The sequence below is a fragment of the Saccopteryx leptura genome, chromosome 5, assembly GCF_036850995.1.
Source record: "Saccopteryx leptura isolate mSacLep1 chromosome 5, mSacLep1_pri_phased_curated, whole genome shotgun sequence".
In the NCBI taxonomy this organism is placed as follows: Eukaryota; Metazoa; Chordata; class Mammalia; order Chiroptera; family Emballonuridae; genus Saccopteryx; species Saccopteryx leptura.
This window is the reverse complement of record NC_089507.1, coordinates 113054410-113068428: the sequence shown is the minus strand read 5'-3', so window position 1 is coordinate 113068428 and position 14019 is coordinate 113054410.

The window sequence follows — 14019 nt, the reverse complement described above, 5'->3', positions numbered from 1 at the left end:
AAGAAAGAAAGAAAGAAAGAAAGAAAGAAAGAAAGAAAGAAAGAAAGAAAGAAAGAAAGAAAGAAAGAAAGAAAGAAAGAAAGAAAGAAAGAAAGGAAGGAAAGAAAGAAAGAAAGAAAGAAAGAAAGAAAGAAAGAAAGAAAGAAAGAAAGAAAGAAAGAAAGAAAGAAAGAAAGAAAGAAAGAAAGAAAGAAAGAAAGAAAGAAAGAAAGAAAGAAAGAAAGAAAGAAAGAAAGAAAGAAAGAAAGAAAGAAAGAAAGAAAGAAAGAAAGAAAGAAAGAAAGAAAGAAAGAAAGAAAGAAAGAAAGATGGACTCTGGGAGTGGTACCCTGCCATCTGTATTTGAAGAAGCCCTCTGAGTGATTCTGATGTACAGAGAGGTTTGAGAAGCATCACTTAGCAGGTCCGTCTCCCAATGAGGATGTCTGGGGTGTCACAAATTCTACTCATCATTAACTCCTGAAAAACAGCATAGAAAAAGTCCTACATTTGTGCAGTGAATAAATTATTTCACAGATGATTGAACTTAGGGTCTTCATAAGGTGGTATGGGGCCCAAAATAAATCGCACCCCATCCCAGCTTTATGTAATTAAATTCAAGTTAAAATTAATATCAAGATGCAGTGTAAAGTGTCTCAAAGATTTAAAAATGAACATGGAATACCACCCAAGAGCTGGCTGTAGGAAGGGGGCTTGGGGACCTCCTTGCTTCGGACACAGCAGACGCTGTTGGATCCATGTTGGTGCGTGCATCTGCAGCCTCCCTGTGCTGTCCTGGGGCCCTGCTCAGCTCTGTGACCCTGTGGAGCAGGGGTCAGGAACCTTTTTGACTGAGAGAGCCATGAACGCCACATATTTTAAAATATAATTCTGTGAGAGCCATACAATATGTTTAACACTAAATACAAGTAAATGTGTGCATTTTATGTAAGACCAACACTTTTAAAGTACAATAAGTCTCTGAATTCTTTTTAATAAGGTTGTTATGCTGTTGCTAACCAATGATGAATAAAGTACTTCTCACCATTAATGGTTTTGCTGCATGGTTTTGCTGATGGCTTTGTAGTCTGGTTGATACATGGTGAGGTTAAGCTTTATGCAGGCATTGAGACTTCCATCCATTAAATGTGATCGTAGGTTGGTCTTAATGTTCTTTACATGTGAGAAAGACTGCTCACATGCATATGTAGAGCCAAACATTGTCAGTACAGCAATACTCACGCTGCAGTGTGTGGTATGTGACGGAAAGCACATTCCAAGTTTTGACAATCGGCTGGTCCGTGGGTTGAAGCTTTTTCATTTCTCTCCACTGTGTTTGCTCGCCAACTCTGCTTGCTGTCGTACAAGTCTTTCCAAATTTTCATTCAGTGACTTGAACTTATTCAGCCACATGTCTGAGGCCTTCAGGTAAGTAGCTTGTAGCTCAAAATTTCTGATGGAGACACCGGGGATGTAACTCAGTTCGTCGCTGTCCACTGCACACTTGTGTGGATGGGTGATGAACTTAAAGACAAGTGTGCTCATGAAATTCTCCTAAGCATGCTTTGAATGACTGCAGGAGATTAGATGTGAAGCACACTAGCTGCTGGAGATCAAGATGTTGAGCAGGGTCACTTGCTGTGCATGCATCTTTAAACTCTCCCAGTTTTTCAAAGTGTAGTAAATGACCTGTTTCAATGTCGGCAATGAAGAGTTCCAGCTTGTTTTCAAATGCAAACACTACTTGTTGAAGGGATAAGACTGTATTTCCAATGCCTTCCATTTTCACATTGAGCTGGTTCAGATATTCAATCATGTCCATTAGATAGTAGAACTTCAGAAGCCATTCAGTATTAGCTAACTCAGGATTCTCGATGTTTTTCATTTCAAGAAAAGTCCGGATTTTGCTCAGACAAGCCGCAAAACGGCTGAGCACCTTCCCTCTTGACAACCAATGCACATTGCTGTGCAGAAGCAGACCAGGATAATTATTCCCAGCCAGGACTTCGGAGAGCATCCCCCACCCCATGGGCTGCCTAGGGTCAAAGATGAGTGGGGATGTGTGGACATAGCGGTAAGCCAGTTTCTGTCTCCAGCATCTGTACCTAGCAGTCCAGCAATGACGCTCAGGCCGCCTCTCCTCTCCATCAGCAGGGCCCGGTCACAGCCCAGGGTCCAGGTGCCTCAGCAGCTTTCTCCCTCTCTTGACATCCAGCCTAGTCCACACTTCTGCACAACCTGTTTCACATGGTCCAAATGTGCCCTTGCAGAGTTTTGAGTCTTCTATGGAACATGTACTCACTCATGCAAGTTTTATTGGGACATTAGTATTTTGCTCAACACTGTGCTGAATAAAGGTAGTAAGAAGGTGAGATGTTCTCTCTGCCCCAGGGAAGTCCTTCTTTTGGTGGTGGGGAGTGGTGGCTGGAACATGGTATAAATATGCCATCCATTGTACTAGAGTGTGCAGCTCCCGCAGGAACACGTGGGCTAGAGGCCTCTGTGGCCAGAGGTGGTCAGACAAAGCTTCCAGGAGAAGGTCATTTTCAAAAATAGATGATTGGCAGTGAGTCACTGAACCAAGGTGGGGAGAGTTCAATGCATGGAAATGGACTATGGACAGATCTGTGAATTCCTAGGATACAGGAGCAAAAAAAGACTTAGAAATGACAAGGAGAAATTAAAAAGAAAACAAGTTTAAGCCAGTGCCACCAAAAACAAAATATGACTGGGTCATTGACAGGTTTGTAATTCAGCAGAAATACCCATTCGAATTGAGGGAGACTAGTGTTCACAGAGGGAAGCGGAATATGCTTGAGAAGAGTGCCCTTTTACACGTTGTGTCCTGGAGGGCATGGAGAGCAGTCCATCGCTCCGGAAACTAAGTAGCTTCACGACCCCAAACTCGGTGTTGTGAAACGGAGAGACCATGGGACTTGTAGCCTGAAGATTTGACTCGGAGCCTGTACTTCGCTAGCCATGTTGTTGGCTGAGCTGTGTAATCCACAATTATGTGAATAATTGTGCTGCACATGTAAGTAATTCAAACGCCTGACCCCAGGGTTGCTGTAACACCCAAATGAGATTATTAAAAGGAAAATGCAACACACCCCACAAACGCTTGCTAGCTACAATGATGGCTGCTCTTTGTTTCAGCTTTCTTTCTTCTTTCTTTCTTTCTTTCTTTCTTTCTTTCTTTCTTTCTTTCTTTCTCTCTCTCTTTCTCTCTTTCTCTCTTTCTTTCATGGCAGAGAAAGAGAGAGTCAGAGAGAGGGACAGATAGGGACAGACAGACAGGAATGGAGAGAGATGAGGAACATCAATTCTTCGTTGTGGCTCCTTACTTGTTCATTGATTGATTTTTTATATGTGCCTTGACCAGGGAGCTACAGCAGAGCGAGTGACTCCTTGCTCGAGCCAGCAACCTTGGACTCGAGCTGGTGAGCTTTGCTCAAACCAGATGAACGTGCGCTCAAGCTGGCAACCTCGGTGTCTCAAACCTCGGTCCTCCACATCCCAGTACAACGATAGTATTTCCTTCATGGTGATGATTTCTTTCTCTTTCTCTTTTCGATGGGCACGCTACACTTATCATAATGGCTTGTGAGAACAAAGGTAAAAACGCTCTGTTTTTCCATAATTCAAACACCATGGGAATATGTAGGTAAGAGAAAAAGCGAAACCTCCGTGTCTCCACCTCCAGAGATCAGCAGGGTTGGCAGATTCTCTCTCCAGGCCTCTCGCCTTGTTTCTGAAGCCACTGTCTCCACCTGGCACAGCAGAGAGATGTAGGAGACACTCCACTGGTTTCTTCCCCTCGGCCCTTTAATATTTTTGCAGGATGTGGCCCTGGCCAGTTGGCTCAGTGGTAGAGCGTCAGCCTGGCGTGCAAGGGGTCCCGGGTTCGATTCCTGGCCAGGGCACACAGGAGAAGTGCCCATCTGCTTCTCCACCCCTCCCCCTCTCCTTCCTCTCTGTCTCTCTCTTCCCCTCCCGCAGCCAAGGCTCCATTGGAGCAAAGATGGCCCGGGCGCTGGGGATGGCTCCTTGGCCTCTGCCCCAGGCGCTAGAGTGGCTCTGGTCTCGGCAGAGCGACACCCCGGAGGGGCAGAGCGTCGCCCCCTGGTGGGCAGAGCATCGCCCCCTGGTGGGCGTGCCGGGTGGATCCCGGTCGGGCACATGCGGGAGTCTGTCTGTCTCTCCCGGTTTCCAGCTTCGGAAAAATATAAAAAAATAATAATAATAATAAAAATATTTTTGCAGGATGTAAATTTTCACCACTGGCTGGAAACTTGGCAGGCTCCCCTGTTTTCTTGCTCGGTTTGTCGGTACAGTACTAGGCTATTACAAAATACAGCATCAAGGCCTAAATTTGGTGCCCACTCCAAGATTGGACTCATTGGTTTAGGGTTTGTTCAAAAGAAAGATTTTTTTTCCCTTTCCCTTTCCTAAACATAGTGGAGTCTGGTTTTTTTCTGCTCTTTCCCACTTGCTCCGTTGGCAAAGTCAAGGAAGTGAGGAAGAAAGGTGAAGGACAGACAGACCTCCTTACTGGGCTGCTGACTGTCATTGTCCAGGCAAACAAATGCTTAGAGCCAGCATCCCATTTCCAGGGTATTTTTTTTAAATGAGGGGAGGGGAAATGGTGAGGCAGACTTCCGTATGTGCCCTGATCAGGATCCACCCAGCAACCCCGTCTGGGGCTGATTCTGGAAACAACTGAGCTATCCTCAGCGCCAGGGGCTGACACTCAGACAAAATGGGCCACTGGCTGCAGGAGGGAAAGAGAGAAAGAAAGGAGAGAAGGAGGGGGAGAGAAGCAGTTGGTCACTTCTCGTGTGTGCCTTGATTGGGGATCGAACTGGGGATGTCTATACGTCAGGCCACCACTCTGTACACTGAACCAACAGGTCAGGGCCTCTAGGGTGTTTCTGAGGCATCTTCGAATACCCCTGCTAGGCCCTTGGGCTTGGATTATAGCTAGGTGCACACTATTCCTCAGTTCTCTCGTGAAGGGAGACCTACTTCTGGAATTAAAATGGACTTTAACTGGCTGCAGCCTGTCTTCCCATTTTGAGTCGGATCTGCAAGAAGCTGCCACCTATCCCTTGTCCATGAGCACGATGGACAGGAGTGTGGTTTCTTCCCCAGCGCAGCTCCTGTGCTCTCTGCCCCACCCTCAACCCTTCTGCTGGCATGGGTGTGAATCAGGCACTGTGCATGGCAGTGCCCATCTCCAAGGGGCACAAGCCACGCTCTGTGAAACCCATCTTCTCTGGGCTTTCAACAGAGGACCTGACTTTCCCCTACTCTAGGCCCCCAGGAGCATAAGTCTCCAAATAAGTTTCCTCACAAAGCCCCCTATTCTCCACTCTCTTATATTCTCAATAAAAGGGTAAGAGGATCCCATAACCAGTTTGCAGGATTATTTGAAGGTTCCTTCAGGGTGGCCTGTGCCACACTCCATTTCGTGTCTGATATTTATCAGACCTGGACAATGCCGTTGAAACTTCAGTCTTAGCGTCTAGTTCCATAAATTTATAGGTGAATATAAATAGCTTCACAAAATAGTTTCATATTACAGATACAGTTTTGCAAATTTGTTATATTGGACATCTTTTCATGTCAGTACAAATATATAGATCTGTCTTGTTACCACAGATTGTTACAGCTTGGATAGCGTAGAACCTAGAGACATTCTGTTGTTGTGGTTTGAGACAATGCTCCTAGGTCTGAGTGATCATCTAGATCACTTTGGCCTTGGCTGAGCTGTTGAGATGTGGCTATGGGCCTTGGCTGGGTGGGGCTGCAGTTGGTGGGTGGGTGGATGGGCATGGTAGTTAGTAGCCAGTGGAGAAGTACGATGGCAGTAGCAGGATGGCATTCCCTCAAGGGCTTTAAATAAAAAGGCTGCTCCACAGAGACCAGGTGCAGCTCTGTGGAGCAACACCGAGAATTTAAACTATGGGATGGGGACAGAAGGTGCAACCTCCTTTTCTCAGGGTCTCCATCCATCTTATCACTGTCTAGTGGATCAGATGCCTCTTGGAGAGGTTCCTCAGAGTTCCACTTTCTCCTGCAGTGTTTGGAGCTGGGGAGAAGTGGAGGTGGGTAGGACTCATTACTGATGTGAGTGTTGAAGCTGGCAGAAGATGCTACTCTAAAGACGTACAGGACATCAAAGAACTTGAACAGGGCAAAGCAGTAAAGAAAGCCACCACAAATGCTTTAAACTATTCTACTTCTCCCCCCGCTTCTCCTCTTCTCCCTCTGCCCCAAGATTGCTGATGGGCGGGCACCATATTTTTATCGTAACTCCGCAAACCAAACAAACAGGACAGTTATTGACCATTGAGAAACATGCAGAACCAGTAGAGCAACTCTTTTGGTTAGAGATTCATGTCTGGTTTGCTATGCAGCTCATCAAGGCTGGGTGCACGAACCAGCTGACCATCTCAGGTTGTGAACACCAAGCATAGATGTGCACAGAGAAGAATTGCAACCTCTTGAGACAGGTGGGCTTTCATGGACATGAGGTTGGAGAATGGCTCTGGCCACAGGCAGAGATTTGACCAGGGAGGACCTGCTGGTACTACAGTGCTTGATGCTGAAGGAAGGAGCTACAAGGAGGTATGAGGTAGGCGCTTCAAATAAGAATGGTTTGAATGTTGCAGGATTCAGAGACCTTGGGAAAACTGATAAAGCTAAAGGGTATTTTTGAAAAAAAAAAAGATATTTTTATGATCAGACTGTCAAGTCAGACTATAATGTCAGGATGTTGTATTATTATATAGTCAAGTCAAAAACATTCACCCCCTCCACAAATAAATAAACTATATGTTCTTAGTCTATTCTAAGACTTAGTTCATATTATAATGTGATATAACCTAAATCTTTTTAAGATAAATTTTTAGAATTTAGTTTTCACTTTACCTTATTTTATTTTTCCAGACTGGTCCCAAGTAAACATCTAAAAACTTAATTATTATAACATTTTGTTCCCTGTTGGAAGTGGATTCCATTTAGTAGCTTATTATACTTGAATCACTAGGTCTACTCTGTGGTAACATGAACAGAAAAGAATGTATTTTCAAAGTGGAGTCATTGATGACTCCCCAGGTTGATGTTAAAAATAGAAGAAAGGGAGAGACTTGAAGATGGCAGCAGAGTAGGCAGATGCACAGACACCCAGCTCACACCACCGAACTGGATTGCAAACTAATTTAGGAACAATCAGCGTGAAAAACAACTCTGGACTACAAGAACAGCTCTCAAAAACCAAGGAACAAAGAAGAAGCCACAACAAACCTGGTAGGGAGTGCCTGAATCTCCCCTGATTACAAGAACAGAGGGGTGGGGATGAGGCTGAGAGCCCAGAGGGGATCTCACTCCAAAGAAAAGAGCAGAAAATACTGCTCACAGCCACTTTCCTGGAAACCAGGGAATGAGGTGTGTTGAAAGGGCTGACTTGTCTTCCAAAAAGAAAGGGGAATGAGAGAGACAGATGGTGAGGGGCAGAGGAATGCAGAGGAGGACCTGAGAAGCTGACTCATTCAGTGCTGGAGGTGGCCATAGCTAGGGGAGGAGCTAATCCTTCCACAAAACAAAAGACTAAAGTGCTTCCAGGTCACAGATCTCCAGAAATCTCTCCAGCTCCAATCAGCGCAACAAGACACAGCTGAAAACAAGAAGTGGGGAGGAGGGGCAGTAACTTGGGTCTCCGTGGAGATCTGAGATACACCCCTCCCCCGTACTGAAGCTGAGAAAACACCCAACACCAAGAGAGAGTAACTGGCAGATCAGGCCTTTACAATCTCAATCTCAGGTTACACCCACCCCATTCCTGGATACAGTTTCAAATAAGCCCCCTGCTGAGATCAGTAAACAAGACAATCACCTGTTAAGAAAACGAAAAAATCAAGACTTCAAAGTGGCCCAAATCCAAAAGTAGATTACAAATAATAGCTGATGCCAACCCAAAAAGACCTAGAAATAACACAACTGGAAACTAGAGGCAGACAACACCAAGCCTAGACTAAACCAGCTCTACAAACAAAACACCCAAACACACAGACATAATGAGAAGACAGAGAAGTGCAACCCAAATAAAACCACAAGAGAAACCTCCAGGAAATGAACTGAGTGATATGGAAATAACCAAACTTCTGGATGCGGAGTTCAAAATAACAATTGTAAGGATGCTTAGGGATCTTAGAACAACAATGGAAAGTCAGGGGGACCTGAAGATGGCAGTGGAGTAGGCAGACGCACAGACACCCAGCTCATATCACCAAACTGGAATACAAATCAATTTAGGAAAAATCAGCATGAAAAACCAATTCTGGACCATAAGAACAGCTCTCAAAAACCAAGGAGCAAAGAAGAAGCCACAACAAACTTGGTAGGGAGCGGCTGAATCCCCCTGCTTAAAGGAACAGAGGGGGGGGGTGAGGCTGAGAGACCAGAGGGGATCTCACTCCAGAGAAAAGAGCAAAAAATACTGCTCAAAGCCACTTTCCTGGCGACCAGGGAGTGAGGTATGTTGAAAGGACCAGCTTATCTCCCAAATGGAAAGGAGAGAGAGGAAAAGACTGTGAGGGGCAAAGGAATGCAGGAGATGACCTAAAAAGGTGACTCATCTGTGCTGGAGGTGGCCATAGCTGGGGGAGGGATTGATCCTTTCACAAAACAACTGAATTGCTTCTGGATCACAGATCTCCAGACATCTCTCCAGCTCCAATCAGAAAAAAAAGACACAGCTGAAAACAAGAAGTGGGGAGGAGGGGCAGTAACTCAGGTCGCCATGGAGATCTGAGATACACTGCCCCTACTGAAGCTGAGAGAACACCCTCCCCGCAGAGAGATTAGTTGGTGGAAGAGGCCTTCAGAGTCTTAGGTTACACCCACCCCATTCCTGGATACAGTTTCAAATAAGCCCCCTGCTGAGATCAGTAAACAAGACTATCACCTGTTAAAAAGAAACAAATCAAGATTTCAAAGCGACCCAAATCCTAAAGTGGATTACAAATAATAGCTGATACCAACCCAAGAAGACCTAGAAATAACACAACTGAAAACTGGAGGAAGACACCAACACGCCTAGACTCAACCAACTCTACAAACAAAACACCCAAACACATATAATGAAAAGAAAAAGAACTGCAATCCAAATGAAACCACAAGAGAAACTTCAGGAGATGAACTGAGTGAAATGGAAATAACCAAACTTCCAAATGCGGACTTCAAAATAATGATTGTAAGGATGCTTAGGGATCTTAGAACAACAATGGATGGTCATCATGAACAACTAAATAAAGAAATAGCAAGTATAAAAAAGGATATTGAAATACTAAAAAAGAATCAGTTAGAGATGACAAATACAATATCAGAAATAAAGACCACAATGGAACCAATTAAAAACAGGATGGATAGAACTGAGAATCGAATCAGCAAGTTGGAGGACAACATCAATGAAGGCAAGAAAGCAGAAAAGGAAAAAGAAAAAAGCCTCAAAAAGTCTGAGAAAACTCTTAGAGAGCTCTGTGACAACATAAAGAGAAATAACATCTGCATCATAGGGGTTCCTGAACAAGAAGAGAAAGAACAAGGGATAGAGACTTTGTTCAATTATATCATAGCTGAAAACTTCCCTAATTTAATGCAGGAGAAATTCCCACAAGTTCAAGAAGCACAGAGAACTCCATTAAAGAGAAACCCAAAGAAACCTACACCAAGACATATCATTATTAAAATATCAAAGCTAAGTGATAAAGAGAAAATATTAAAGGTACAAGAGAAAAAAAAGCTATCACCTACAAAGGAACCCCCATAAGGATGACATCTGACTTCTCAACAGAAACACTTGAGGCCAGAAGGGAATGGCAAGAAATATTCAAAGTAATGCAGAACAAGAACCTACAACCAAGACTACTTTATCCAGCAAGGCTATCATTTAAAATTGAAGGAGAAATAAAGCTTCCCAGACAAAAAAAACTCAAGGAATTTATTACAACCAAACCAATGCTGCAGGAAATGTAAAGGGGCCTGTTTTAAACAGATCAAAGTAGGAAAAGAATATAGCAAAAGAGGAATACAGCTTTAAAGAATAAAATGACAATAAACAACTACATATCAATAATAACCTTAAATGTAAATAGATTAAATGATCCAACCAAAAGAAATAGGGTAGCTGCATGAATAAGAAAATAGGACTCATACATATGCTGTCCAGAAGAGACACACCTTAAAACAAAAGATGCACATAGACTGAAGGAAAAAGCATGAAAAAAATACATTTCATGCAAATGGAAATGAAAAAAAAGCTGGGGTAGCAATACTTATATCAGACAAAATGGACTTTAAAACAAAGGATATAGTAAGAGATAAAAAAGGCCACTACATAATGATAAAGGGAGCAATCCAACAGGAAGATATAACTATTATAAATATCTACGCACTTAATATAGGAGCACCTAAATATATAAAGCAGACTTTGATGCATTTAAAGGGTGAGATCAACAGCAATACTATAATAGTAGGGGATTTCAATACCCCACTAACATCACTAGAGAGATCCTCAGGAAAGAAAATTAACAAAGAAACAACAGCCTTAAAGGACACACTAGATCAACTCAATTTAATAGATATCTTCAGAACCTTTCACTCTAAAGCAGCAGAATATACATTCTTTTCAAGTGCTCATGGTACAGTCTCTAGGATAGACCACATGTTAGGGCACAAAAGTGCTCTCAACAAATTTAAGAAGATTGAAATCATATCAAGCACTTTCTCTGATCACAATGGCATGAAACTAGAAATGAACCACAACAGAAAAGCTCAAAAATTCTCAAACATTTGGAAACTAAATAGCAGGTTGTTAAATAATGAATGAATTAGAAATGAGATCAAAGAAGAAATAAAATATTCCTAGAAACAAATGACAATGAGCATACAACAGTTCAAAATTTATGAGACACAACAAAAGCAGTACTGAGAGGGAAGTTCATAGCACTACAGGCATACCTTAAGAAACTAGAAAAAGCTCAAATAAACAACTTAACCCTGCATCTAAAAGAACTAGAAAAAACAGCAAGTAAAGCCCAAATGTAGTAGAAGGAAGGAAATAATAAAAATCAGAGCAGAAATAAATGACATAGAGGGTAAAGAAACAATACAGAGGATCAATGAAACTAGGAGCTGGTTCTTTGAAAAGGTAAACAAGATCGATTAACATTTAACTAGACAAACCAACAAAAAGAGAGAGAGGACTCATATAAATAAAATTAGAAATGAGAGTAAAGAAATAACAACTGACACAACAGAAATACAAAATATTGTAAGAAAATACAATGAAGAACTGTATGCCAAAAATCTAGACAACCTAGATGAAATGGACAAATTCCTTGAAACATACAATCTTCCAAAAATCAATCTGGAAGAATCAGAAAACCTAAACAGACCGATTACAACAAATGAGATCGAAACAGTTATCAAAAAAACTCCCAACAAAAAAAAGGTCTGAGGTCTGATGCTTCACAAGTGAATTCTACCAAATATTCAAAGAACTAACTCTCTCAAGCTATTTCAAAAAATTCAAGAGGAAGGAAGACTTCCAAGCTCCTTTTATGAGGCGAGCATAATTCTGATTCCAAAACCAGGCAAAGACAACACAAAGAAAGAAAATTATAGGCCAATATCTCTGATGAATATAGATGCTAAAATCCTCAACAAAATATTAGCAAACATGATCCAGAAATATATGGAGAAAAATCATACACCATGATCAAGTGGGATTTATTCGGTGAGGCAAGGCTGGTACAATATTTGTAAATCAATCAATGTTATTCATCACATAAACAAAAAGAAGGAGAAAAACCACATGATAATTTCAATAGATGCAGAAAAAATATTTAAATAAAATCCCATTTATGATCAAAACTCTCAACAAAGTGGGAATAGAGGGACATACCTCAACATGATAAAAAGTCATCTATGACAAACCCACAGCCAACATCATGCTCAATGGGCAAAAATTAAAAGCAATTTCCTTAAGATCAGGAAGAAGGCAGGGTTGCCCCCTTTCACCACTCTTATTCCACATGGTCCTGGATGTCCTAGCAACAGCAATCAGACAATTACAAGAAATAAAAGGCATTCAAGTTGGAAAAGAAGAAGTAAAACATCATTATTTGCAGATAATATGATATTGTATATAGAAAACCCTAAAGTCTCAGTCAAAAAACTACTGGAACTGATAAATGAATTCAGCAATGTGGCAGGATATAAACTTAATACTAGGAAGACAAACAATCCAATCCAAAAATGGGCAAAAGAAATGAATAGACACTTCTCCAAAGAGGGCCAACAGGCATATGAAAAAATGTTCAACATCACTAATGATTAGAGAAATGCAAATTAAAACCACAATGAGATATCACTTCACACCAGTCAGAATGGCGCTCATCAATAAAACAACACAGAATAAGTGCTGGCGAGGATGTGGAGAAAAGGGAACCCTCCTGCACTGCTGGTGGGGATGCAGACTGGTGCAGCCACTGTGGAAAACAGTATGGAGATTCCTCAAGAAATTAAAAATCGAACTGCCTTTTGACCCAGCTATACCACTGTTAGGAATATACCCCAAGAACACCATAGCACCCTTTGAAAAGAAGAAATGCACCCCCATGTTTATGGCAGCATTGTTCACAATAGCAAAGATCTGGAAACAGCCCAAGTGTCCATCAGAGGACGAGTGGATTAAAAAGCTTTGGTATATATATACTATGGAATACTACTCAGCCATAAGAAATGATGACATAGGATCTTTTACAACAACATAGATGGGCCTTGATAACATTATACTGAGCGAAAGAAGTAAATCAGAAAAAACTAAGAACTATATGATTCCATACATAGGTGGGACATAAAGATGAGACTCAGAGACATGGACAACAGTGTTGGGGGTACAGGCTGGGGGGAGGAGAGGGAGGGTGTTGGGGGAGGGGAGGGGCACAAAGAGCATGGCTTTTCAGCATTTGCCATATTCCCCCTTTAATCTATAGACAGACAGCAAATATTTACTTAAGGTGTTTCCACTATAAAGACTGCTGTCTTAGGGATGAATGCTGATGAACTATTTCAGCAGTTCCCCCTTCTTCAAAGACTTATATGTCAACATAGAGCTCCATGTTTCATAGGACATACTCAAGCTCACTCCATGCTCCCTGGAGCTTTAACACAAGGGAATGCCCTTTTTTTTTTCTTTCCTCTTTTCTTTTTCTTTCTTTTTTTTTTTTTTGTTGTTGTTGTTGTTGTTGTATTTTTCTGAGGATGAAAATGGGGAGGCAGTCAGACAGACTCCCGCATGCTCCTGACCGGGATCCACCTGGCATGCCTACCAGGGGGGAATGCTCTGCCCATCTGATCTGGGGTGTTGCTCTGTTACAACCAGAGCCATTCTGGTGACTGGGGTGGAGGCCATGGGACCATCCTTAGTGCCCAGGGTGGCTTTGCTCCGGTGGAGCCTTGGACGCGGGAGGGGAGGTGAGAGGCGGAGAGGAGGGAGAGGGGGAGGGGTGGAGAGGTAGATGGGCGCTTCTCCTGTGTGATCTGGCCAAGAATCGAACCCGGGAATCCTGCACACCAGGTCAATGACTCCTACGGGTCTACCATATCATGCTTTTTACTTAAAAAAAAAAAAAATTTACATTTCTTTTGAAGGCTGATGAACAGGAGACACCAAATCTTTTTTGCCTGCAAACTACTCCCTTCTTTATTAGATCCAGCCAATAACACTGTTTTGTCTTTTTCCAAATAGCTCCAGATATATGGAAAATATTTATATAGGCGGAAGGGGATCCTCAAACCCCTCAGCGAGATCTTCTGAGCATGGCTTTTAAGATACCTAGAGGCAGAAAAAGCCCAATAGAGATCAGGGGAACTACCAGCTTTTAGGATACACCCTTAAAGGCTCCAACGCCCCAAAGGGGTCTCATAGGATGCCATCTGGGTCCTGCTTCAATAGTGGAAAGGAAGGTCATT